Source organism: Chiloscyllium plagiosum, unplaced genomic scaffold (genome assembly GCF_037043375.1).
Source record: "Chiloscyllium plagiosum isolate Xiang-an unplaced genomic scaffold, Cpla_swu_hap1 HiC_scaffold_49, whole genome shotgun sequence".
NCBI lineage: Eukaryota > Metazoa > Chordata > Chondrichthyes > Orectolobiformes > Hemiscylliidae > Chiloscyllium > Chiloscyllium plagiosum.
The window spans coordinates 12,405,493-12,432,723 of record NW_028270187.1 but is presented as its reverse complement, the minus strand read 5'-3'; the positions used below and the strand labels follow the sequence as shown (position 1 = coordinate 12,432,723).

Genomic DNA, 27,231 nt, shown 5'->3' with positions numbered 1-27,231 from the left:
AGCTTTAGTTTATATTCCTGCTGAGTTGGGGTTGTGACCTTAATTATCAGTTTGAGGCATTGTTTGCTGTTGGTTTAACATTCTGATCTCGAACCTTTCGGTTCACTTTGCATTATTGTTTCTTGATTATAGATGACTCCAAAACCGATAGCAGTTTGGTGTACTCAGTTTTCACCATTTCAAAAATAAGAAATGCTGGTAAAAGATACAGTGTGTAGATATATTTTATATATATACTTTCCTAACATTTTTGGTTCAGTGAAAGTGGAGATTTTCTCTAGTTTATCTTAACCCTCTAAAGCCCAGCCACTTTTAAACATCGCTAGTGAGAAAGGCCAATTTTGACGGTATTAGGCAAGAACTTTGAAAAGGTGACTGGGCGCAGATGTTCGCAGGTAAAGGGACGGCTGGAAAATAGAAAGCCTTTAGAAATGAGATAACGAGAGTCCAGAGAAAGTATATTCCTGTTAGGGTGAAAGGAAAGGCTGGTAGGTGCAGGGAATGCTGGATGACTAAAGAAATTGAGATTTCGCTTAAGAAAAAGAAGGAAGCATATGTCAGGTATAGACCGGAGAGATCAAGTGAATCGTTCGGGAGTATAAAAACAGTAGGAATACATTTGAGAGGAATCAGGAGGGCAAAAAGGGGACATGAGATAGCTTTGGCAAATAGAGTTAAGGAGAATCCAAAGGATTTTTACAAATACATTAAGGGCAAAAGGGTAACTCGGGCCCCTCAAAGATCAGCAAGGTGGCCTTTGTGTGGAGCCGCAAGAGATGGGGAAATACTAAACGAGGATTTTGCATCAGTATTTACTATGGAAAAGGACATGGAAGGTATCAAATATAGGGAAACAGATGGTGACATCCTGAAAAATGTCCATATTACAGAGAAGGAAGTTGTGGATGTCTTGAAATGCATAAAAGTGGATAAATCCCCAGGACCTGATCAGGTGTACCCAAGAACTCTGTGGGAAGCTAGAGAAGTGATTGCTGGGTCTCTTGCTGAAATATTTGATCATTGATAGTCACAGATGAGGTGCTGGAAGACTGGAGGTTGGCTAAGGTGGTGCCACTATTTAAGAAGGGTGTTAAGGACAAGCGAGGTAATAATAGACCAGTGAGCCTGACATCGATGGTGGGCAAGTTGTTGGAGGGAATCCTGAGGGATAGGATGTACATGTATTTGGAAAGGCAAGGACTGATTAGGGATAGTCAACATGGCTTTGTGTGTGGGAAATCATGTCTCACAAACTTGATTGAGTTTTTTGAAGAAGTAACAAAGAGGATTGATGAGGGCAGAGTGGCAGATGTGATCTATATGGACTTCAGTCAGGCATTCAACAAGGTTCCCCCATGGGGGACTGGTTAGCAATGGAGTGCAGGGAGAACTAGCCATTTGGACACAGACCTGGCTCAAAGGTGGAAGACATAGGGTGGTGGTGGAGGGTTGTTTTTCAGACTGGAGGCCTGTGACTAGTGGAGTGCCACAACGATTGGTGCTAGGTACATGACTTTTCATCATTTATATAATGGAAATGAAGGTGGACAGCGAAGAAGGTTACCTCTGATGACAACGGGATCTTAATCAGATGGACCAATGGGCTGAGAAAGATAAATGTGAGGTGTTGCGTTTTGGGAAAGCAAATCTTAGCAAGACTTACCATTAAGTGTATAAGGTCCTAGGGAGTGTTGCTGAACAAAGAGACCTTGGAGTGCAGGTTTATAGCTCCTTGAAAGTGGAGTCGCAGGTCGATAGGATAGTGGAAAAGTTGTTTGGTATGCTTTCTTTTCCTGGTCAGAAAATTGAGTACAGGAGTTGGGATGTCATGTTGCGGCTGTACAGGCCACTTTTGGAATATTGCGTGCAATTCTGATCTCCTTCCTATCGGAAAGATGTTGTAAAACTTGAAAGGGTTTAGAAAAGATTTTTCAAGGATTTTGCCAGGGTTGGAGGATTTGAGCTATAGGGAGAGTTTGATTGGGTTGGGCTGTTTTCTCTGGAGCGTTGGAGGCTGAGGGGTGACCTGATAGAGGTTTATAAAATGATGAGGGGCATGGGTAGGATAAATAGACCGATTCAAGAGCTTAATGTCTGAGAGTGGCCCCTTTTGGCCTTCATCATTGGGGCAATGAGACATTCGCTCTGGGTCTAGCATCATTCACATAAAGAGCATTGCTATTTCATTGCCCTGAGTGTTTCTTTGATGACCCAAAGATAGGTGGAAGGACAGGTAGTGTTGAGGAAGTGTGGAGTGGACAATGAAATGGTAGATGGAATACAATGTGGGAAAGTGAGAAGTTATGTACTTTAGTACGAAAAACAGAGACTGTTTCCTAAATGGGAAAGGTTTCGGAAATCAGAGGCAGGAAGGGACTTGGGAGTCCGAGTTCAAGATTCACTTCAGGTTAACAGGCAGGTTCAGTTGGCAGTTAGGAAGGCAAATGTAATGTTAGCATTCATTTTAGAAGGTGTAGAATACAAGAGCAGGGACGTAATGCTGAGGCTGTATAAGGCTCTGATCAGACCACATTTGGAACATTCTGAGCAATTTTGGGCCCCCTATCTAAGGAAGGATGTGCTGAACTTGCAAGGTTTCCAGAGGGGGTTTACAAGAAAGATCCCAGGGATGAAGAACTTATCATATGAGGAGAGGTTGAGGTCTCTGAGTCTCAACTCAATGGAGTTTAGAAGGGCGATGGAGAACCTGATTGAAATTTGGAGAATTCTGACAGGCCCGGATAGAGTGGACATGGAGAAGATGTTTCCATGAGTAGCAGAGACTAGGACCCAAAGGCACAGAGTCAGAGCGAAGGGAACTCCCTTTAGAACTCAGATGAGCAGGAATTTCTTCAGCCAGACAGTGGGGAATCTGTGGAACTCATTACTGCAGATGGCTGTCATTATGTCTTTAAGACAGAGATGGATAGGTTCTTGATCAGGAGGAGGATCAACCGTTATAGAGAGAAGGCAGGAGAATAGTGTTAACAAACATATCAGCCATGACAGAATGGCGGAGCAGACTTGATGGGCTGAATGGCTGCTTTATCTCACACTGGCCCCACCCCCCACCTTTTCCTCCGCTACATCGATGACTGTATCGGCGCCGCCTCGTGCTCCCACGAGGAGGTTGAACAGTTCATCCACTTCACCAACACCTTCCACCCCGACCTCAAATTCACCTGGACAGTCTCAGATTCCTCCCTCCCCTTCCTCGACCTTTCTATTTCTATCTCAGGCGACCGAATCAACACGGACATCTACTACAAACCAACCGACTCCCACAGCTACCTGGACTACACCTCCTCCCATCCTGCCCCCTGTAAAAACGCCATCCCATTCTCCCAATTCCTTCGACTCCGCCGCATCTGCTCCCAGGAGGACCAGTTCCAAAAACGCACATCCCGGATGGCCTCCTTCTTCAAGGACCGCAATTTCCCCCTCGACGTGGTCGACGATGCCCTCCACCGCATCTCTTCCACTTCCCGATCCTCCGCCCTTGAACCCCGCCCCTCCAACCGCCACCAGGACAGAACCCCACTGGTCCTCACCTACCACCCCACTAACCTCCATGTACAGCGCATCATCCGCCGCCATTTCCGCCACCTCCAAACGGACCCCACCACCAAGGATATATTTCCCTCCCCTCCCCTATCAGCATTCCGTAAAGACCACTCCCTCCGTGACTCCCTCGTCAGATCCACACCCCCCACCAACCCAACATCCACTCCCGGCACCTTCCCCTGCAACCGCAGGAGGTGCAAGACTTGCGCCCACACCTCCCCCCTCACCTCCCTCCAAGGCCCCAAAGGAAACTTCCATATCCGCCACAGATTCACCTGTACCTCCACACATATCATCTATTGCATCCTTTGCACCCGATGTGGCCTCCTCTATATTGGGGAGACGGGCAGCCTACTTGCGGAGCGTTTCAGGGAACACCTCTGGGACACCCGAACCAACCAACCCAACCACCCTGTAGCTCAACATTTCAATTCCCCCTCCCATTCCACCAAGGATATGCAGGTCTTTGGACTCCTCCATCGTCAGACCACAGCGAAACGACGGTTGGAGGAAGAACGACTCATCTTCCGGCTCGGAACCCTCCAACCACAAGGGATGAACTCGGATTTCACCAGTTTCCTCATTTCCCCTCCCCCCAGCCTGTCTCAGTCAAATCCATCAAATTCAGCACCGCCTTCCTAACCTGCAATCTTCTTCCCGACCTCTCCGTCCCCAGCCCAGTCTGACCTATCACCCTCACCTTGACCTCTTTCCACCTATCACATTTCCGACGCCCCTCCCCCAAGTCCCTCCTCCCTATCTTTTATCTTAGCCTGCTGGACCAACTTTCCTCATTCCTGAAGAAGGGCTAATGCCCGAAACGTCGATTCTCCTGTTCCCTAGATGCTGCCTGACCTGCTGCGCTTTTCCAGCAACACATTTCCATCGCTTTATCTTATGGTCTTGGCTACTAAGCGACTAATGGCTTGTGATGCATCACACAGTTTCGGCCCTCAGATTCAGAGCTTTCTGAGCATGTGCTATGAGCCACCCACACTAAAAGGTGTGCAGGCAGCTGGACGACCAATAGAACATACGGGCTCAGAGCCCTCGGGAGCCAGCTTCCCTCGTTCTTTGTGGCTGTGACTGATCTCATCCCAGCCTCAAATACAATTTCCTGCTCCCATTCCCTTTAGCCACACACCGATTGACAATCTGTTTGTCCCTTCCTTCAATTTATTAGTGTCCCGACATGCCCCCACCCTCCCCCCCCCAAACACACATTCATGAATTCCCAGATATTCCCACCTCCTCTCCATTTGAGAGAAGCCATTTCTCAACATCTCACTTTTCAATCAGGTTCTCCATCACCCTTCTAAACTCCTTCTCGTGAAACAATGACCCTCTCGTTCTAAATTGTCACACGTGAGGAAACATCCTCTTACTGTCTCCTTTGTCAATCCCACCCCCTTTAACCACCCTATATCCCTCGTTGGAACTCCCCTCATTCCTCTAAACTCCAGAGCATATTGGCCTTAACTGCTCAATCTCTCTTTGAGACAAATCCCTCACCTCTGAACACGAAATGTACAAAATCACGTTAGATAGTATCTTGAATGTAGAATGCACTTCTCAAAGTGAGTTAGTCATAGTTTCCGAGAGGTCTGCAGCCCAGAAAAAAGGCAGATCGAGTCTGTGCTGGTCAGAAACAACCACCTCACTATTCTCTAATCCCTTTTCCTCAGTACTTGGCCCCATAGCCTTGGCGTCACAAGTGCAAATCTAAATCCACCTGATGACTGTTTCTGCCTCTCCCACCCTTACAGGCTGTGACTTCCAGATTCACCACTACCCTCTGGGTGAACAAGATCTTCCTCATATCCCCTCAATCTCCTGGCCCTTACCTTCAATCTATACCCCTCCCCCCACCTCCGTCAAGGGGGGAAAATTTCTTCCTGCCTCCCCTATCTTCACCCCTCATCATTTTATATATCCCTCTCTTTCAATCCACTCTGCTGTAAAGACAACAACACTATTCTGTCCAACCTCTCTCAATCATTGAAACTCTCCAGCCCCCAAGGCAATATGCTGGTAAATCTCCTTGTGCATCCTCTCACAATTCATTTAGATTCCACGCGATAGTGAGATGAGGAACAGTCAACGAATGCAGCTTAACACGTGGCTGTGAGGCTGGTGCAGGAGGGAGGGCTTCAGATACCTAGACCATTGGGATACCTTCTGCTCTTTGTAGTTTTTATAAATGACTTGGATGAGGAGGTTGAGGGGTGGGTTAGTAAATTTGCAGATGACACAAAGGTTGGAGGTGTCATCGATAGTATAGAGGGCTAATGCAGGCTGCAGCGCGACATAGACAGGATGCAAACCTGTGCTGAGAAATGGCAGATGAAGTTCAACCTGGATAAATACGAAGTGATGCATTTTGGAAGGTCAAACTTGAATGCTGAATATAGGATTAAAGACAGGATTCTTGGCAGTGAGGAGGAACAGAGGGATCTGGGTGTGCAAGTGCATAGATCTCTCAAAGTTGTCACCCAATAGATAGGGTTGTCAAGAAAGCATATGGTGTTTTGGCTTTCATTAACAGAGGGATCGATTTTAAGAGCCGCGAGGTTTTCCTGCAGCTCCACAAGTCCCTGGTGAGCCCATACTTGAAATATTGTGTCCAGTTCTGGTCACCCTACTATCGGAAAGATACAGAGGCTTTGGAGAGGGTGCAAAGAAGGTTTACCAGGATGCTGCCTGGACTGGACCGCTTGCCTTCTGAAGAAAGATTGAATAAGCTGGGACTTTTCTCTCTGAAGAGAAGGAGGAAGAGAGGAGACCTGATCGAGGTGTACAAAATAATGAGAGGAATAGATAGAGTCAATATTCAGAGACTTTTCCCCAGTGCAGGAATGACTGGTATGAGAAGTCATAGTTTGAAGATATTAGGTGGAAGGTATAAAGGAGACGTCAGAGGTAGGCTCTTTACGCAGAGAGTTGTGAATGCATGGAATGCGTTGCCAGCTGTGGTGGTGCAAGCAGAATCATTAGGGACATTTAATTGACTGCTGGACATGCACATGGATAGCTGTGAGTTAAGGGTGCGTAGGTTAACATACTATATTTTACATTAGGTTTAAATCCCGGCACAACAACGTGGGCCAAAGGGCCTGCTCTGTGCTGTACTTTTCTATGTTCTATTCGTGCCATTGGTAAAATGTATTTTCTTTCATTTACAGGTCACTCTCATGGTGCAGCAGGAAGGAAACACGCAAGTTATTTTGCAGTGAAAAAAAGGGCAGTTAATTTTTAATCAGCAAAGTTATGTTTTTAGCAGGCGGTTAATGTAAGTTCACCATTGTCTCATTAGAAAGACGGAGAAAGAATTGTGGGGGAGAAAAAGCAACAACTGTTTTATGGTTTAACCTGAGGGTCACCACATCTAAGGCACAGGGAATGATCACTCACAGCAATCTCAACCAGAGCAGCAATTGAACTGCATGCTGTCAGCGTGACTATATATTGTAAGCCAACTACAGAATCAACTGAGCTAACCAACCCCTACATGGCCAGTGGTAAAATCAATGGGTGGCACAGTGGCTCAGTGGTTAGCATTGCTGCCTCAAAGCGCCAGGGACCCAGGAACAATTCCAGCCTCGGGTGACTTTCTATTGGGAGTTTGCACATTCTCCCCTTCTCTGCTTGAGTTTTCTCCGGGTGCTCCAGTTCCCCCCCACAGTCCAAAGATTTGGAGTTTAGATGGATTGGTTATACTAAGTTGCCCATAGTGTGAGAGTTATGCAAGCTAGGAGGATTAGCCATGGGAAATGCTAGGTTACAGGGATTAGAGAGGGTGTTGGGCTGGGGTTGGAAGCTATTCAGAGGGTCAATATATGGACCCGATGGACTGAAAGGTCTGCTTCCACGCTGTAGGATTCTATGATGTGCAGGTTCGGGGGATTGGCCATGGTTAATGCGGGGTAGAGGTAGGGTTGGGGTCTGGGTGGGATCCTCTTCACTGGTATGGGACAGACTGAATGGTCTCTTTCCACACTGTATGGATTCTGGGGACATCAATGTTTAGCTCAATGGTGTGGAGCAATTTATTCTGATCATCAATTTTGAGGAGATTCACTTTCAGTTTCTGAAATAATGGGGAAACAAAAACCTGTTTTCAGCTTCCCAGGGAATGCCCTGCAGATGTGAATTTGAATCTTGCTGTAGCAGGTGGTGAGTTTGGAATTAAATTTTAAACAAAACAGATCTGGAGTTAAGACTCTAATGATGACTGTTGTCAGGAACAAACAACCATCTGGTTCAGAATTGAAGACTGAGGTGAGGAGGAGTTTCTTCTGAGGGTTGAGTGTCTTTGGAACTCCTTGCCACAGAGAGCTGTGTGGGGGGACAGGGAACATGTTTAAGGCTGGAGTAGGTAGGTTCCTGATCAGTCGGGGAATTGAGGGTTACAGAGGAATGGGGCATCAGCCACTGTGTGATTGAATAGCTGAGCAGGCTTGAGGGGTCGAATGGCCTTCTCCTGTTCCTGTCTGTGATGGTCCTTAAGGGAATGAAACCTGCCCTCCTTACCCTCTCTGTTCTGCACTTGACTCCTAACCCTTTGCAAACTATTCACTGCCTTCTGGCTGAGCAAGTCGATTGGTTCAAGGTCATTTCGGAATCGCATCCACTTTCCACCTTGACAGAGATGACCACATCCTGTTCAGAGGACAGAGAAATAACATTTGTCAGGGTCAGTTTTAGGCTTGTCCCAATCATGTGCTTTGCCAAGAGAAATTGGTCTGTATAATGACCCCACATATTCACAGCTCCTCCTGTACATTCTGATTGTCTTTCAGGCAAAGTCTGTTATTCTCATCCGAGTTCACCAAGTCATACAGCACGGAAACAGGCCCTTCAGCCCAACTCACCCATGCTGACAAGGTTTCCCAAACTCAACTAGTCCCATTTATCTGCATTTGGCCCATATCGCTCTAAACCTTTCTTATCCATGTACCTTTCCAAATGTCTTTGAAATGTTGTAATTGTACCTGCCTCTACCACTTCCTCTTGCAGCTCATTCCATGTGCTTACTGCCTTCTGTGTGATAAATTTGTCTCTCAGGTCCTGTTTTAATCTTTCCCTTCTCACCTTCATCCTATGCTCATTAGTTTTATACACCCCTACCCTGGGTTAAAGACCATACCCTTTTCTGTGCCCCTCATGATTTTATAACCTCTGTAAGGTCACCCCTCAGCCTCCAACGCTACGGGGGAGAAAAGCTCCCAGCTTAAGAAGCATTCCCTTATAACACAAACCCTGCAATCTTGGTAATGTCTTTGTAACCTTTCCAGCTTAACAACATCCTTTCTACAGCAGGTTGACCAGAACTGTACACTGTATTCTAAAAGTGGCCTCACCAATATCCTGTACAGCTGCAACATGATGCCCCAACTCCTGTTGTCAATGCTCTGACCAGTGAAGGGAAGCAAGCCAAACGCTTACTTCACAGTGTCTTGCTGCAGTGCCAAATTTAAGGAACTGTCTTCCTGCACCCCTAGGTTTGTTTGTTCGAAACACTCCCCAGACTTGTACTATTAACAGTATAGGTTCTGCCCTTGTTTGCCTTACCAAAATGCAACACCTCGCATTTATCTAAATTAAACTTCATCTGCCATTCCCTGATCCACTGGCCCAGTTGATCAAATTTCCATTGCCCTCTTAGATAACCTTCTCCTCTGTCCAAAATGCCACAAATTTTGGTCCTGCTCCTACTACATTTCTTGTTGATCTGTTTTCAGGTTGACCAAGCGGAACAGCAACCACCCTGCATCACATACGCCACCCTGAGGCACACAGATACAGGAGGGGATGAGGAACCAGGTCAAGACTAAGAGGGAAACGTTTATGTTAGCCTTCCATAGACATTGTGAGACAGTGCAGAAGAAAGCCTGTGAACCTTCACAAATCGATCAACAGCAAATCTATCTTCCAGCAAATAAGGAGGACAAGGAAGAGAAGGCGTCGCACTGTCACGTTTCTGCGACTTGGCTAAGTTTTGTCTCAATTCACTCAACGAGATATCAGTTCGAAAGATGGATTTGTTTTGAGAAATCATCTGAAATATGGTCTCTCCCAGAACTCTCGGTGGGTCAATTTATACCTCTGTAGCATGATCTATCTGTTGATGGACAAGATTTGAGATTTTATGGTGTCTTTCCCTAACTTGAGCATCCAACTGATTTCCTGGGGAATGGGTTGAGGCAGACTAGATAATGAATTGAATGTACTCTGTGCATCATTTACTGATTTTGTAGTGAGCTGGAAATAATTTAAGACAGGATCATTCGCCAGCCCTATCTTCGTTGCCCTCCAACTTCACTTTATATACACATCCAGCTTTATTTTCATACCTCAAATGGATTCCACCTCCACCACTATCCCAAGTGCACAATCCAAATCCTAACAACTCTGAGTAAAGACATTTCTCTTCATCTCACACCTAGCTCTCTTGCTGACAGTGTTGAAATTGTGACCCTTAGTTACCAACATACCAAGTAATAGTAACAAAATGTTCTTCTTTCCACTGTCAAAATTCTTCATATTTTTGAATACCTCCATAAATTCCTCCTCTTAATCTTCTCTGCTTCAAGGAGAAGAAGCCTGGTGTCACTAATCCTTCCTTGTATGTAAAATCCTTCATTCCTGCTCTCATTCTCGTAAATCTCCAGTGGACCCTCTCCAGAGGTTGAAGATCCTTCCTTAAATAGAACTGAACACAAATGTGGCCTGACCAATGACTTGTAGAGGTATCGCATCACTTCCTTAGTTTTATACTCAATGCCTTTATTTATAACCATAAGGATCCTATAAACCTTCTTCACAACAGTTTCAACCTGCCTGTCCACCTTCAGAGAATGATATACGTGAACCCAGAGGTCCCTTTGCTCCAGTGCTCCCCTCAAAGATGTACCTTTGATCCTGCATTGTTGCCGTGTGTTTCTGTTAGCAAAATGCATTTCATTTTATTTCTCTGCATTTGAATTCATCTGCCAAATTTCTACCCATTTGGCCAACTTGTCAATCTCCCTGTGAAGTCACTCAGCATCATCCTCACAATTCACTTCTTTCCCTGGGTTAGTGTCAACTGCGAATTTAGAGATTATGTCCTCAACACCCAACTCTGAATCATTTATAGAACCATGTAGTTATCAATGTGTACGTGTCAGTTTCTTCTATGTGCACGTAACTATCAATTCTACCTGTCCGTTTTCCCCTCTGTGAATATGTGAATGTATTTACTAGTCTGTTCCTGCTCTGTGAATTGAGACTGTCAATGTTGACCTGTATTTGTCCGTTTCCTGTGTGAATGTGTGAGTGTATTTATTGGTCTGTCCCTACTGTGATTTGAGAATGTCGATATTAATCTGTCTTTGTCATTTTCTCCTGTGTCAATATGTGAATGATATTTTTTATACCAATATGCAACACAACAGGATGTCATCTCCTTTCTCACCAAAATCAGAATCACTGATATGGTACAGCACAGAAGCAGACCATTCAGCCCATTGTGCCTGTACTAGGACATTCTCCTATGCATCAGTTCTGCAATAATTGTTGGGAATGTGAACTTCGTCCACACATTGTCAGTGTCCATATGGAAAGAACAATTTGACATCAGTTCTGTAGACAGCTGACTTTTAATAACTGTCGTCCTTTGTTGGTCAGATCACGTTTGTGTTCAATTCTGGGCAACTTATTTAAGGAATGATCCTCAAGCTCTGGAGAGGGGTCATTGGAGATTTACTGGATCTCATTCATCTATGTTCAGTTGTGGTTTTGTCTGAGTGTAGCAGAAACTCTTCAATGATGCTTAATTATATTGCATTTCAGTCTGTTTATTTTTACATTGTGTGAGGCCCTCAGCTGTGATATGTGATGTTGAGAGTCAATTCATATCTGGCAATAATTGAGGCCAAATTTTATTCTTTTCCTTTCAGCATCCAGCGGCTGAGTGAGAGGGAGTTTGCTCTTGTGCTGCCACTTTGTTTCTCCGTTCATGTCTCCTGTGGTGAATGGGAAACAGCCGAAGTTCTTTAATGGTTAGTGCCTGTAGGAATTACGTGCAAGTGAAATGTAACACTTTCTGTGCTGTTCTTAAGAGTCAAGGTAGGAAACACAATGGACCTTTTGTATCTTGTATAGTGCGGAATCTAATAGACAGTATTGATATAAAATGTTGGTCTCCAGAAAGCCACCAGTTTTTGTTTCAGTGCATAGTGATGTTCTTTTATGAATACTGGTGAAGTAAAAATCAGTGTAAACTGAATCCATTTGCAACTAAGTGACAAACAATTCAACTGCATTGGAGCTGACTGACCTTGTACGGAAAAGACAATTGGCTAATTTACTTCTATTTTCTGATGTAGACAGAACATTACCCTGCTCTGTAGTGTGATGATGCACCATTAGCAGTAGTCATATGTTGCTCGATAGTGAGGAGGAAAGGAAAAGGACTTTTTTTTTTGTCATGCAGTGCAGAATATGTAAACTGTCAAATTCAATTTATGGAATAGTCAACACTGTTCAACTCTGTTTGAAAATAAAATGTGCAATTCTACCAATTTTGTTGTTTTTTTTCCCCCTTTTCTCCACTGCTTTGAAGGGTGGTTATTGGATTCCACTGATATATTGTGAAAATTGCAGCCAGATTTCATGCTTTTTTGGTGATACATCCCGAGGGAGGGGGAAGGGGGAGTGCAGAGCTCTTTGTAGAAAATTGCAACAATTTTGAAAGAAGTACATAAATATCTTTAAAAAAAGTTTCTGGATGGACTGAAACAGACAAAACAAAGTCTTCTACTGCAATATGAAGAAATGCAGAATGATGTTGTGAGAAAGATGGGGATGATAAGCTCCTCTGCTTCCATGATCCATTTATGCAAATAGATGCTGGCTGATCAGGATGAAAATTGTTAGCTGGTTGTTTCTGATCAGTGCAGACTCAAAAGTTTCAAAGGGCCTGATTCTGTGCCATAGGCCTCTCTGACAAAGGATCTGTGGGTAGAAATAATTTTGAACATAACATTTTCTGTTACTTGCAATGTCAATGGAACTGTACGGCTGTTAGATATTGTATTGTGTGTCAGGATGGTGTATGTTTTTGAAACTCATCATAACTCAGAGAGCAAGTGAGAGAGAGAGACACACAGACAGTGTGTGTGTGTGTTTTGGGGAGGGGGGTGGGGGAAAACATTTGGTTACGTACCTACACATTAATCATTCTATGTTAGACTTTGACACAGATTATGCATTTGGAATTCATATTATTTGATTGCTGTGTCTATGTAAGTGACAAAAGATTAATTGTCCTTCACAATTACTGATAGCTGAAATGTATCCTTCAATTCAATTTGGGCTCAATATGTACTTTACATATGGTTGCTCAAAGTAATTGCATCAGCTATTTATTCACCTTGATTGTAACATTAAAATTATCGTTACTAAATGCAGACAATATAAAGATTGGTGAACTTGTGGGGAGGGTAGAAGTTTGTCAAAGGATACAGCAGGATATAGATCACTTTCAGATATGGGTGGAGAAATGACAGATTGAGTTTAATTCAGCAGGTGTAAGATGCTGGACTTTGGGAGATCAATTGTTAAGGAAAGGTATACAGTTAATGGCTGGACTCTGAACAACATTGGGGTTCAAGTCTATAGCTCCCTGAAAGTGGCCATGCAAGTAGATAGGGTGGTATCTAGAAGGCAGCGTATGGCGTGCTTGCCTTATTGGTTGACTTTCCTTGGGCCATAATTAGAGTTTTGTGTCAAAAGATTAATTCTGTCCTTCTCAGTTACTGATAGATGAAATGTTTCCTTCAATGTGCTCACTATCTACCTCACATATAACTACAAACTAACAGCATCATCTATTTGTTCACCTCGATTGTTACGTTAAAAGTATCCTGACTAAAATTCAAAACCTGTGAGGACAACCTCAATCGGGACCTTGGGTTCCTGTCACACTACACACTCACACTCATGCAGACCCTCTCTCATCCACATGCTTTCCCTCATACATGCATCTCCCCATGCACACACCCTCTCACAGGCTTATACTCTATCACACTCATACACACACTTTACCAAGCATATACTCTGCTCCCTCTCTCTTACGCACGCACACACATATGCAAGTCTCTGGGGTGAATTTGCATTTGCAGAATTATATTTGCGGATACATTCTATGTTGCTCAAAAAGAGCACAATCTGCAGGCAGTCAATCCATGTAATATTTTATATATTCCTACTTTGGCAATAGAACCAGTCTGACTCAAGATTGGGATACAGACAGACTCTAACCTCACACCTTTAATACATTGTTTGAGTTGAGATGTCACCCTTTTTTAAATAAAATCTGAAGTCATCTTTGGAATGTGACTTAAAAGATGTTTTGGGATGTACATATTAATGAACCGAAACCTGCAACCCATTCTAAAAGATGAAACACTGAACAGCAATCTAGATTTCTTCAAAATATCATTTCAGTTGCATGACACTATAATCTTTTATGATAGATTCTATGTCTCATGATCCTGTTTCACGGCTACCTGATGAAGGAGCAGCGATCTGAAAGCTAGTACTTCCAAATGAACCTGCTGGACTATAATCTGGTGTTGCGTGATTTTTCAGTTATGGTCAGCACATTACAGGAAGGACGTGGAGGATTTAGAGAGGGTGCAGAAGAAGTTTGCCAGAATGTTGTCTAGCTGGTATGAGCTATAAAGAGAAGCTAGAAAAACCCAAATAGTTTTCTTCTGAGCAGCAGAGACTGAGGGCAGACTTAATAAAAGTCTATAACATTTTGAGAAGAGTTGTAGCTCAGGTTGAGGTTCTAGATCTAGCTTTGCTCGCTGAGCTGGATGGTTCTTTTTCAGATGTTTTGTCACCATACTAGATACCATCGTCAGTGAACGTCCGGATGAAGCACTGGTGGTAATGGCCCGCTTTCTATTTGGACAAACAGGCAGAAAAGTAGGCACTGGGATACATTAACATCAACTAGCCACAAAATGACATGATCCACTCTCACTAGTATCCTTATACAGATGAGGAAGGACACCACTTCAATTAGGACAACACATCCATCCTAAGAAAGGCCAAACAGAGAAGCATGGTATTCCAAACGGAACTCTAAAAACAAACACGTTGACTTGAATTCCATTTACCACCCCAGAGAAAACAGACACTAAATGACATCACCAACCCAAGGAAATCTAAACACATAACTACCACCAGTGCTTCATCCTGAGGCTCACTGATGATGTTACCTAGTATGGTGACAAAATGTCTGAAAACAAACCTTCCAGCTCAGCGAGCAAACCTATATCCAGAAGTCTATAAAATTATAAGATGCATGGTTAAAGCTGATGGTCAGAATCTTTTTCCAAGAGTTTAAATGTCTAAAACTAAGAGGCATGCATATAAGGGGAAAGTTCAAAGGAGACCTAAGGTGTAGTTTTTTTTTAATGTAGTGAGTGGTAGGAGTGGCATGCACTGCAAGGGGTGATGATGGAGTCAGCCACGATAAAGGTTTGAACTCTTGGTTTGAACATATCTCCCTGGAAATGGAGCTCAATATGAACCTGACTCAATCCACTCTGTGACTGGAAAGAAGAGGAGAGACATTCTACAGCAGGACTTCGGAGAACTCGGAAGAAGGCTGAAAAGCAGGACATCCAGGGTGGTTATCTCCGGTTTGCTTCCAGTTCCTCGAGCTGGAGGGGACAGGAACAGGGAGATAATGGACTTGAATGTGTGGCTGGGGAACTGGTGCAGGAAGCAAGGATTTAAATTCTTGGATCACTGGGGTATGTTTAGCGGTAAGGATAAATTATACGAGAGGGACAGGTTGAACCTTAATAGGTGGGGGACCAGCATTCTGGCAGGCAAGTTTGCCACTGCAACACAGCTGCATTTAAACTAAATAGCGGGGGGAGGGGACAAACTGAAAGTTTAAGAAGGAAGTTAAAGGAAAAGTTAGAACAAGAGAAGTCAAGAAAGACAACGGAATCAATGGAGCAGAAAACTCAGAAAAGGATCATGCCGTAAGGTCAAGTGAAATAGGATTGATAGGAAGGGTGAGGGGAGTAACAAATTAAAAATATTATATATGAATGCACGAAGCATTAAAAATAAGATGGATGAGCTTGAGGCTCATTTGGAAATTGGCAGTTCCGATGTTGTGGGGATAACTGAGACGTGGTTCAAGTGCCTGGGAAATGAATATTCAAGGCTATACGTGCTATCGTAAGGAGAGACTGACTGGCAGAGGTGGTGGTGTGGCCCTGTTGGTAAGGAATGATATTCAGTCCCTTGCGCGGGGGACCTAGAATCAGGGAATGTAGAGTCAGTATAGATAGAGCTGAGAAATTCTAAGGGTAGAAAGACCCTAATGTGAATTATCTACAGGCCCCCAAATAGTAGCCTGGATGTAGTGTGTAAGTTGAATAAGGAGCTGAAATTAGCTTGTCGCAAAGATATCACTGCAGTTGTTATGGGGGATTTCAACATGCAGGTAGACTGGGAGAATCAGGATGGTACTGGACCCCAAGAAAGGGAGTTTGTGGAGTGCCTCCAAGATGGATTCTTAGAACAACTTGTGCTGGAGCCTAGCAGGGAGAAAGCAATTCTAGATCTGCTGTTGTGCAATGAACTGGATTTGATTCGGGACCTCGAAGTAAAGGACCCATTAGGAGGTAGTGACCACAATACAATAAGCTTTAATCTGCAGTTTGAAAGGGAGAGGGTAGAATCGGAAGTGACAATATTTCAGTTGAATAAGGGGAACAATGGAGCTATGAGGGAGGAGCTGGCCAAAGTTCAATGGTGCAATACCCTAGCAAGGACGGCAGTGGAACAACAATGGCAGGTATTTCTGAGTATAATGCAGAAGGTGCAGGATCAGTTCATTCCAAAAAACAAGAAAGATCCTAAGTGGAGGCAGGGGTGGCCGTGGCTGACGAGGGAAGTTAAGGACCATGTAAAGACAAAAGGGAAAAAGTATAACATAGCAAAGATGCGTGGGAAATTGGAGGACTGGGAAGCTTTTAAAGAACAACAGAGGATAACTAAAAAGGTAATATGCAAAGGAAAAATAAGGTACGAAGGTAAACTGGCCAAAAATATAAAGGAGGATAGTAAAGGCTTTTCTAGGTACGTGAAAAGGAAAAAATTGGTTAAGACTAAAATTGGGCCCTTGAAGACAGAAACAGGTGAATTTATTATAGGGAACAAAGAAATGGCAGAAGAGTTGAATTGGTACTTTAGATCTGTCTTCACTGGGGAAAACACGAGCAATCTCCCAGATGTAATAGTGGATGAAGCACCTGAACTGAAGGGAATTTATATTAGGCAGGAAATGGTGTTGGAGAGACTGTTAGGTCTGAAGGCTGATAAGTCCCCGGGACCTGCATCCCAGGATACTGAAGGAGGAGGCTCTAGAAATCGTGGAGGGATTGGTGATCATTTTCCAATGTTCTATAGATTCAGGATGAGTTCCTGTGGATTGGAGGGTGGCTAATGTTGTGCCACTTTTTAAGAAAGGAGGGAGAGAGAAAACAGAGAATTATAGACCAGTTAGTCTGACCTCAGTGGTGGGAAAAATGCTGGAGTCAATTATAAAGGGCTAAATTATGATACAGTGACAGGATAGGTCAGAGTCAGCCTGGATTTATGAAGGGGAAATCTTGCTTGACTAATCTTATGGAATTTTTTGAGGATGTAACTCTGAAGATGGACAAGGGAGATCCAGTGGCTGTAGTATACCTGGACTTTCAGAAAGCCTTTGATGAAGTCCCACATAGGAGGTTAATGAGCAAAATTAGGGCACATGGTATTAGGGGCAAAATACTGACATGGATTGAAAATTGGTTGGCTGACAGGAAACCAAGAGTAGTGATAAACGGCTCCCTTTCAGAATGGCAGGCGGTGACCAGTGGTGTGCCGAAGGGATCAGTGCTGGAACCGCAGCTTTTTCAATGTACATTAATGATATAGATGAAGGTATTAAAAGTAATATTAGCAAATTTGCTGATGACACAAAGCTGGGTGGCAGGGTGAAATGTGAAGAAGATGTTAGGAGAATTCAGGGTGACCTGGACAGGCTAGGTGAGTGGACGGATGCATGGCCGATGCAGTTTAATGTGGATAAATGTGTGGTTATCCACTTTGGTGGCAAGAACAGGAAGGGAGATGACTACCTAAATGGATTCAAGTTAGGGAAAGGGGCAGTACAACGAGATCTAGATGTTCTTGTACATCAGTCAATGAAAGCAAGCATGCAGTTACAGTAGGCAGTGAAGAATGCTAATAGCATGCTGGCCTTCATAACAAGAGGAATTGGGTACAGAAGCAAAGAGGTCCTTCTGCAGCTGTACAGGGCCCTGGTGAGACCGCACCTGGAATATTGTGTGCAATTTTGGTCTCCAACTTTGAAGAAAAGACATTCTGGCTATTGAGGGAGTGCAGCGTAGGTTCACAAGGTCAATTCCCGGAATGGCTGGACTATCTTACGCTGAAAGTTTGGAGCAATGAGGGCAGAGCAGTAGATGTGATTTATATGGACTTCAGTAAGGCGTTTTACGAGGTTCCCCATGAGGACTGCTTAGCAAGGTTAGATCTTGTGGAATACAGGGAGAACTAGCCATTTGGACACAGAACTGGCTCAAAGGTAGAAGACAGAGGGTGATGGTGGAGGGTTGGTTTTCAGACTGGAGGCCTGTGACCAGTGGAGTGCCACAAGGATCGGTGCTGGGCCCTCTACCTTTTGTCATTTACATAAATGATTTGGATGTGAGCATAAGAGATACAGTTAGCAAGTTTGCAAATGACACCAAAATTGGAGGTGTAATGGACAGCGAAGAAAGTTACCTCAGATTACAACAGGATCTGGACCAGATGGGCCAATGGGCTGAGAAGTGGCAGATAGAGTTTAATTCAGATAAATGCAAGGTGCTGCATTTTGGGAAAGCAAATCTTCGCAGACTTATACACTTAATGGTAAGGTCCTAGGGCATGTTGCTGAACAAAGTGACCATGGAGTGCAGGTTCATAGCTCCTGAAAGTAGATAGGATAGTGAAGAAGGCGTTTGGTATGCTTTCCTTTATTGGTCAGAGTATTGTGTACAGGAGTTGGGAGGTCATGTTGCGGCTGTACAGGACATTGGTTAGGCCACTGTTGGAATATTGCATGCAATTCTGGTCTTCCACCTATCGGAAAAATGCTGTGAAACTTGAAAGGGTTCAGAAAAGATTTACAAGGATGTTGTCAGGGTTGGAGGATCTGTGCTATAGGGAGAAGCTGAACAGGCTGGGGCTGTTTTCCCTAGAGCGTCGGAGGCTGAGGGGTGATCTTACAGAGGTTTACAAAATTATGAGGGGCATGGATAGGATAAATAGGCAAAGTCTTTTCCCTGGGATCTGGGAGTCCAGAACTAGAGGGCATAGGTTTAGGGTGAGAGGGGAAAGATATAAAAGAGACCTAAGGGGCAACTTTTTCACGCAGATGGTGGTACGGGTGTGGAATGAGCTGCCAAAGGAAGTGGTGGAGGCTAGTACAATTGCAACATTTAAGAGGCATTTGGATGGGTATATGAATAGGAAGGATTTGGAGGGATATGGGCCGGATGCTGGCAGGTGGGACTAGATTGAGTTGGGATATCTGGTTGGCATGGACGGATTGGACCGATGGGTCTGTTTCCATGCTGTACATCTCTATAACTATATGACTGGGCTTGTATACACTTGAGTTTAGAATGCTGAGAGGGGATCTGATCGAAATGTATAAGATTATTAAAGGATTGGAGGCAGGAAGCATGTTTCCGCTGATGGGTGAGTCCCGAACCAGAGGACACAGTATAAAAATAAGGGGTAGTCCACTTAGAACAGAGTTGAGGAGAAACCTCTTCATCCAGAGAGTGGTGGGTGTATGGAATCCTCTGCCCCAGAAGGCTGTGGAGGCCAAGTCTCTGGATACTTTCAAGAAAGAGTTGGATAGAGCTCTTAAGGATAGTGGAATCAAGGGTTATGGGGATAAGGCAGGAACAGGATACTGATTGAGGATGATCAGCCATGATCATAATGAATCGTGGTGCTGACTCGAAGGGCAGAATGGCCAATCCTGCACCTATTGTCTATTGAAAGGATGTTCTTCTCTCTGACAGCAGTAACATACCTGCTGTTTGTTCGAAGCAGCTGGTCACACTTGGCTCTGTACCGAGGGAATATTACATTGTCTTGGTCCTTTGAGTACTTGCATGGAGGAAGACAGAGGAGATACCTCCTGTAAATCAACATCAGTTGTGACTGGCAACATCAATGTAACATTTAGTTAGTCATCATGAGGATTTTTTTGTTTAAAACCAGCAATTTAAACAGAACCACAGGTCTGATTCCACTCCTGCTCTGAGCTGCTCCTTGTCCATTTTTTCTTAAAATTCAAATACCAGATGAGTGAGATTCCGAAACTAAACAATACCCATACAGCTCCATGAATGGGGCCACCTGATGCAAGTTAGTATGTGAGTTTACTTATTGATCTATACCTGTCCGTTCCTGCTTGGTGAATGTGTAGGTGTAGTTAGCAAACTGTAACTTTTGGTATATGGTAAATCTATTTACATATTCACACAGCATTGACTGGTCTGGTCTCATTGATAACTGGAGAATCATAAAAATAATACAGCTTCGGGGTGGGGGTGGGGGGGCGGGGGGTGGTGCGTCATTCAGCCCATCTTGTCCATGCCTACATGCCCTTTCTCATCCCACCTTCCTGCCAGAGCCTGTAAACTTGCAGTTTACAACACTTGAGGTGCAGTTCCAGGGAATTTTTGTCTAAAAATATGTAAGGTCTCTGCTTGCACCACCAAATCAGGCAGCGAATTCCAGATACCCACCACTCTCTGCATAAAAAAAACATTTTTCCTCATAAATTCTAATCCTACAGCCACTTTATTTGAATCTGTGATCCCTGGTTTTTGAACTCTCTGCTAAAGGAAACAGGTTCCTCCTGCCTAATGTCTCCCTCTCACTAGTTAGTTAAAAATCACACAACACCAGGTTATAGTTCAACAGGTTTATATGGAAGTGCACAATTTCAGACTGCTGCTTCTTCATCAGGTAGCTGACTATTTAGTACTGTAGACCCCAGTACCCGTGGGGTATATCTTCCAGGACCTACAGCGGAAACACAAAACTGCAAATAGGTGCAAAACCATTAATTTAAATGGGAAATACACCTTCACGGCAGTCACCTGGTCCCCTGGTTCTGAAACATTCCCTTTTATATACTCTGGCCATTGTAAACCACGGTTAAGTGAAACCACGATAACTGGACCCACGGATACGAATGTCGCCCTGTATTCCTTAATCATGGCACCACTGTTCCAAGGAATACAACCCTAATCTCTCCAATCTCTCCTGATAGCTACAATTCACCAGCCCCGGCAACATTCTCGTAAATCTCCTCTGCACTCTCCACACAATGACATCCTTCCTGTAATGTGGTGATCCGACTGCACACAATATTCCTGTTGTAGCCACCAGTGCCTCACACAGTTTCATTGTTATTTTCTTATTTTTGTATTCAACCCTCTGCCAATAAAGGAGAGCATTCCATGTGCCTTCTTTACAGCCCCTTCTATCTTTAGGGACCTGAGCATTTGCACACTAAGATCTCTCACTTCACCTGTCCCCCTCAGTATATTCCAATTTATTGTCGATTCCCACTTACAGTCTGACTTCCCAAAATGCATCCCCTGACACTTATCAGAGTGAACTCCATCTGCCACGTTCCTGCCCACTCCACCAAAACATCTGTATAGTTTTGGAGCATACAGCTATCCTCCACACTATCCACTGCACGGCCAATTTTTGTGTCATCTGCAAATTTCACAACATACGCAACTCCAAATTATTAATGGATAAAACAAACAGCAGAGGGCCCAACACTGAGCTATGCAGAGCACCACTTGTAACAGCTTTCCGTTCACAAGGGCCACCATTGACCATTATCCTTTCTTTCCTGTGACTGAGCCAACTTTGGATCCAATTCAACACATGACCCTGTATCCCTTTTGATTAGATTAGATTAGATTACTTACAATGTGGAAACAGGCCCTTCGGCCCAACAAGTCCACACCGACCCGCCGAAGCGCAACCCACCCATTCCCCTACATTTACCCCTTTACCTAACACTACGGGCAAGTTAGCATGGCCAATTCACCTGACCTGCACAATTTTGGACTGTGGGAGGAAACCGGAGCACCCGGAGGAAACCCACGCAGACACGGGGAGAACATGCAAACTCCACACAGTCAGTCGCCTGAATCGGGAATTGAACCTGGGTCTCTGGTGCTGTGAGGCAGCAGTGCTAACCACTGTGCCACCGTGCCGCCCTTGGGATATTACTTCTTGGAGCAGTCTGCTGTGATGCTGCTGCTGCTCCTTTAACGAGCTTGTAAAAGACACAAGTACCGAAAAGTCGGAGTTGATGGGTTTTAGGGCCATTTTGATTATAGCTAACAGGTAATGCCTCAGTCAAAAGGCTTCCACATTTTTAAGAAGAACTTGTACAATGAGAGGGAAGTGGCCCAATTTTCCCAGCTCAGCTTTTCTCTGGCTTGATTTGGTTTTTGGCTGTCTGGCTATTGACTGAAAGCAGTCTGGCAGTTGAAAAGGTTGCTGAACCCAAAGAAGCAGGTCCATGATGGTACTCTCTCTCTGACATCTCTCCTGTAAGACCCTGTGTTTGACTTTACCTTTTGTGCCAAGGGATATTTATGGGGATTGTTGTAAATGTTGGGAACACCATCATAAAGTTGGTATAATCTGTTGGGTTTTCAGATTTTTAAGTTATTTAGTATTCTGCTCTCTTTTGTTTGTGTATCATTCTGTAAATGTGTAAATCAAACTGTTTTGTTTAAAACTACTAGTTTGACCAGCTGCATCCCTCCTGGAATATCTTTGTGACATCCGTTTAAAACAATTAGCAAAGTTAGGGTCTGGGTTACTTTCTTGAAATGTTTGGAGGGGGTCTGGCCTTTTCCATAACAGATTGGGGGCTGTTTGCAGAATTTATTCTGTATTTCTGATTTGGGATTTGATTTGTTGGATTCGAAGGCAGCAAGTGGTAAGTCTTAGCGTCTTTTGTTCCGGGTGTTGAATTCCATTGGTTTAAACAGTGCTTGAACAAAGTGAGGACTGCAGATGCTGGAGATCAGAGACGAGTGTGTGTTACTGGAAAACCAAGCAGATCAGGCAACATCTGGGGAGTGGGAGAATCATGTTTTGGGCATCAGCCCTTCATCAGGAAACAGTGTTTGGGATAGCAATGGCTCTTTGAGTCATCAAGAGTTTTCTGGGGGTGGAAGAAGTGGCTTCAGATTTTTGCAGAAAGTGAATAATACCAAGCTGCTGGAATTAGCAGACAAACTGGAGGTCAACTGCCTCCTTCCATGAGGAGAAGGGCGATAATTACATCATAACTCACCACTTAAATCTGTTGGAAATGCCTTCAGAATCTTTACGGATGGCTAACATTCAATTGGTAATGAAACAACTCAAGTCAGAGGCAAAAGTCAAGGAAAGGGCAACAGAAACGAAACAGTTTGAATTACGATTAAAAACAGAAGAGAGGGAGAAGAGAGAAAAGGAGAGAGAGGAAAGGAATAAAGAGGGAGTTTGAACTTTGGTAATTGACACTTCGACAGGAGTTCAAACATTCACTTCCTGATGTAATGAGAACTCACATGTAAGAGCAGACAGTTAAAACAGTAAGACTGGCATCAGAAATGGCTGATGATTGAGTTGATCAATAAGTCAAAATTGGGCTGCCAAAATCAATATCAATCCACGAGGGATAATAATTGTGGATAAGAGAAATTCTCACATGGAAAGTAAAAATTAGATCTCTGTGAAGATCACAAGGATAATTTACCACAGGGTAAAAAGGAAACCCTTGAAGGGGAAAGACATGTGAAAAAGCTCTGGTGTTTTCAATAAAGTAGGCCATGGAATCAGTATTAGCTGGTTAGGAAAAGCACTGAGAAATCAGATGTAGGAAAACAGGATAAGCCAGTGAATTTTGTTGGAGTGGTAACAGAGAGCACTGTGGAGACTAGAAAGCTGCACCAGAATGTACAAGCTGGTTGGAGGTTGTTTATGGAGGAAGTGCCATAGCTTCTTAAACCATACACCATGAAGGTAAAGTTTACTCGCATAGGCCAGGAGCAGCAGGTAAAGAGGTAGCAATATTCAGAGGTACAAGGATCCGCTCAATCTGTGATGCTAAAAGATGAGGATATGTGTACCTCTAAAGGACTATTGCCAGAAAAGGCATGAGTAACAGGAATTCACATTGAAATAAGAAATGCTCAATTGTAAGAAGTGAGGTTACAGTGTCTCGTGAAGAGGGGAGAAGTCATGGTAGGAGTACTGGACAAACTTTCAGCTCAGGAATACAATTTGTCTTTGCTAATGATGTTGCTGATTCACTGGTGGGAGTGCCGATTGTGGTTGAAGAGCCAATGGAAATTCAGGCAACTGAACTATTGCAGGAACACGCATCCTGGGATGTTTCCTGACTGTGTGGTAACGAGGTCACAAAGTCACCAGTTGAAACAGGAAAGATCAAAGAGTACAGATAAGGAAGTTGAAGGGATATTAGCAGAGACCCTGTTTGATCAGATAGTTGAGACAAACCAGGAACAGAGATGACAAAGCAGACATCTTTAGCTCAGGTAATTTAACTGAGTTACAGCAAAAAGATGAAAATTTAAAGCAATTGTATCAAAAGGCATACACAAAACGAATCCAAATGTATCCCTCATTGTTATTATCCTAAAAATGATGTCTTAATGAGGAAATGGAAAACATCACATTCAGGCAGATGAGAAATGGGCAGAAGTTTATCGAGTTGTATTGCCTGTGGGTTATAGAAAGGACATGTTGCAAGATTAGCACATGAGCTACCTGGATAGATTGTCCGTTTGAAATTCACATTAGTTGTCACATATCGAGATGGCAATTAAATATTCAGTAAAGGATTAATGATGTCCTTCTCAGTCACACATAAACTCTGTGTAAATGTGCTTCATCCCGGTTGGAGAATTTGAGCTGCAGGTAGAGGCTGAACAGGCTGGAACTGTTTTCCCTGGAGAGTGACCTTATAGAAGTTTATAAAATCATAAGGCGCATGGAGAAGTAGTGGAGCCTGGTACAATTATAACATTTAAAAGGCGTGAGTATAATGAGAAAGCCTTAAAACTTGTCCTTAAATACTTAGACTAAATGAAATGTTGAATTATAGAACACGAGAAAATAAACAAGGCAGGCAGGGAGGCATCAAGCCACAAAAGGGGGAACCTAGGATGTGCAGAAGATAAAAAACATTTGTTCTCACCAAGTGATAACAGGATGCTCTAAAGCAATTAAGAACATTTCTGGATTAGTGGTGCTGGAAAAGCACAGCAGTTCAGACAGCATCCGAGGAGCAATAAAATTGATGTTTCGGGCAAAAGCCCTTCATCAGGAATACAGGCAGAGAGCTTGAAGGGTGGAGAGATAAATGAGAGGAGGGTGGGGGTGGGGAGAAAGTAGCATAGAGTACAATAGGTGATGGGGGAGCGGATGAAGGTGATAGGTCAGGGGGATGGTGGAGTGGATAGGTGGAAAAGAAGATAGGCAGGTAGGACAAGTCATGGGGACAGTGCTGAGCTGGAAGTTTGGAACTGGGATGAGGTGGGGGAAGGGGAAATGAGGAAACTGTCCTGGGGTTGAAGTGTTCCAAGGCGGAAGATGAGGCGTTCTTCCTCCAGGCGTCTGGTGGTGAGGAAGCGGCAGTGAAGGAGACCCAGGACCTCCATGTCCTCGGCAGAGTGGGAGGGGGAATTGAAATGTTGGGCCACAGGGCGGTGTGGTTGATTGGTGCGGGTGTCCCAGAGATGTTCCCTAAAGCGCTCTGCTAAGAGGCGTCCAGTCTCCCCAATGTAGAGGAGACCATCTCGGGAGCAACGGATACAATAAATAATATTGGTTAATGTACAGGCTTTGATGGATGTGGAAGGCTCCTTTCTGGCCTTGGATGGAGGTGAGGGAGGTGGTGTGAGGCACAGGTTTTGCAATTCCTGTGGTGGCAGGGGAAGGTGATTTGTAGGGGTGCATGGACCTGACCAGGTAGTCACGATGGATGGAAACATCCATCAAAGTTTTACCTGCACATCCACCATACAATACAACCACTCTGCCACCGTGCCGCCCACATTAGCATGGCCAATTCACCTGACCTGCACATTTTTGGACTGTGGGAGGAAACCGGAGCACCCGGAGGAAACCCACGCAGACACGGGGAGAATGTGCAAACTCCACACAGTCAGTCGCCTGAGGCAGGAATTGAACCCGGGTCTCTGGCGCTGTGAGGCAGCAGTGCTAACCACTCTGCCACCGTGCCGCCCACATTAGCCATCGTCCCGCTCACTTTCAGAAACCGAATAAGGGAAAGCGGGCTCAAAGTTCCCTCTTTTTTTTTGATTGACGCGTCAGCAATGCTAATGAGGGATGGGGGAAAAGCCTGGCTCCTGATTGGGTAGTTTACACAGTCATTCCCAAACATTGAGTCTCTCTGGTTAGTGTGAGATCCGCAACGAAATATGAAGTGGATAGTGATTCTGTTCCCGTCAGTCTGACTGAGGGAGATTTGTTTTGTGTCTGTGATTCAGAAAGTGACTGTGGTATTCGCTCGGTTTCCTTTTGCTCGTTGTTGTGATGATGTGTTTCTCGCTCCGCATGTCTGTTTCTGTTCCTCTGTATAGGCTGGAATTAACACAGAACTTGTCACTATGTAGAAAAAAAAGCTCTCATCCATTCGAAACTGCGATTACAATTGTTTCAAGTTACACAAACTACTGGAACCTGACTGTGAATGTTTTCTACACTTGGGGTTGATGCAACTCGTTCTCAATTGCACGAAGTTGAAGAGAAATGATAAGAAAAAGGTTTTCTTGAATCACGAGTTGAGTCACGTCTTGACTGTGGGATGAATATATTTCTGAGACCTTGACTGATAACTGTGGGCCCAGACACGTATCGATAACTATGTGCTTTGAAAGTACGTGCAGTGTAACTGAACCACATTGCTGCACTTTTCAATTAGGCGTTTTGCAGTTTCATGCAAGGATTTACAACATTTCTCAGTCTTACGCGAATGCCTGTTCACCAGCAACTGTTAGCATGCTATATATATATGCGTCACTTTAACTTTATATCTGTCATGTCCTAATTTACACATTTTGCATTAACTCAACATCTGTCCACTGAGGCTTTGGTCCTCCATCTAATAGTCAATGTTATTTCAAGACCGGTTTTATTCTGTAACCATCAAACCCTGGTAAGACCATAAGACATAGGAGTGGAAGTAAGGCCATTCGGCCCATCGAGTCCACTCCACCATTCAATCATGGCTGATGGGCATTTCAACTCCACTTACCAGCATTCTCCCCGTAGCCCTTAATTCCTTATGACATCAAGAACCTATCAATCTCTGCCTTGAAGACATTTAGCGTCCCGGCCTCCACTGCACTCTGTGGCAATGAATTCCACAGGCCCACCACTCTCTGGCTGAAGAAATGTCTCCGCATTTCTGTTCTGAATTGACCCCCTCTAATTCTA

General features: G+C 44.1%; 1 long non-coding RNA gene across 4 annotated transcripts in view; it reads left to right on the top strand.

The window, feature by feature from the left end:
- LOC122544646 (uncharacterized) overlaps nucleotides 1-27,231 on the top strand; it is a 57,781-nt gene that overhangs the window by 9,955 nt on the left and 20,595 nt on the right. For 2 of the 4 annotated variants that reach the window (XR_015755265.1, XR_015755264.1), the window contains exons 3-4: nucleotides 6,747-9,651; nucleotides 11,505-11,673. This is a non-coding gene — a long non-coding RNA (uncharacterized LOC122544646). Of the gene's footprint in view, nucleotides 1-6,746; nucleotides 9,652-11,504; nucleotides 12,120-27,231 lie in introns of those variants that run through there. The other 2 variants (XR_015755263.1, XR_015755262.1) reach the window with 1 other exon arrangement.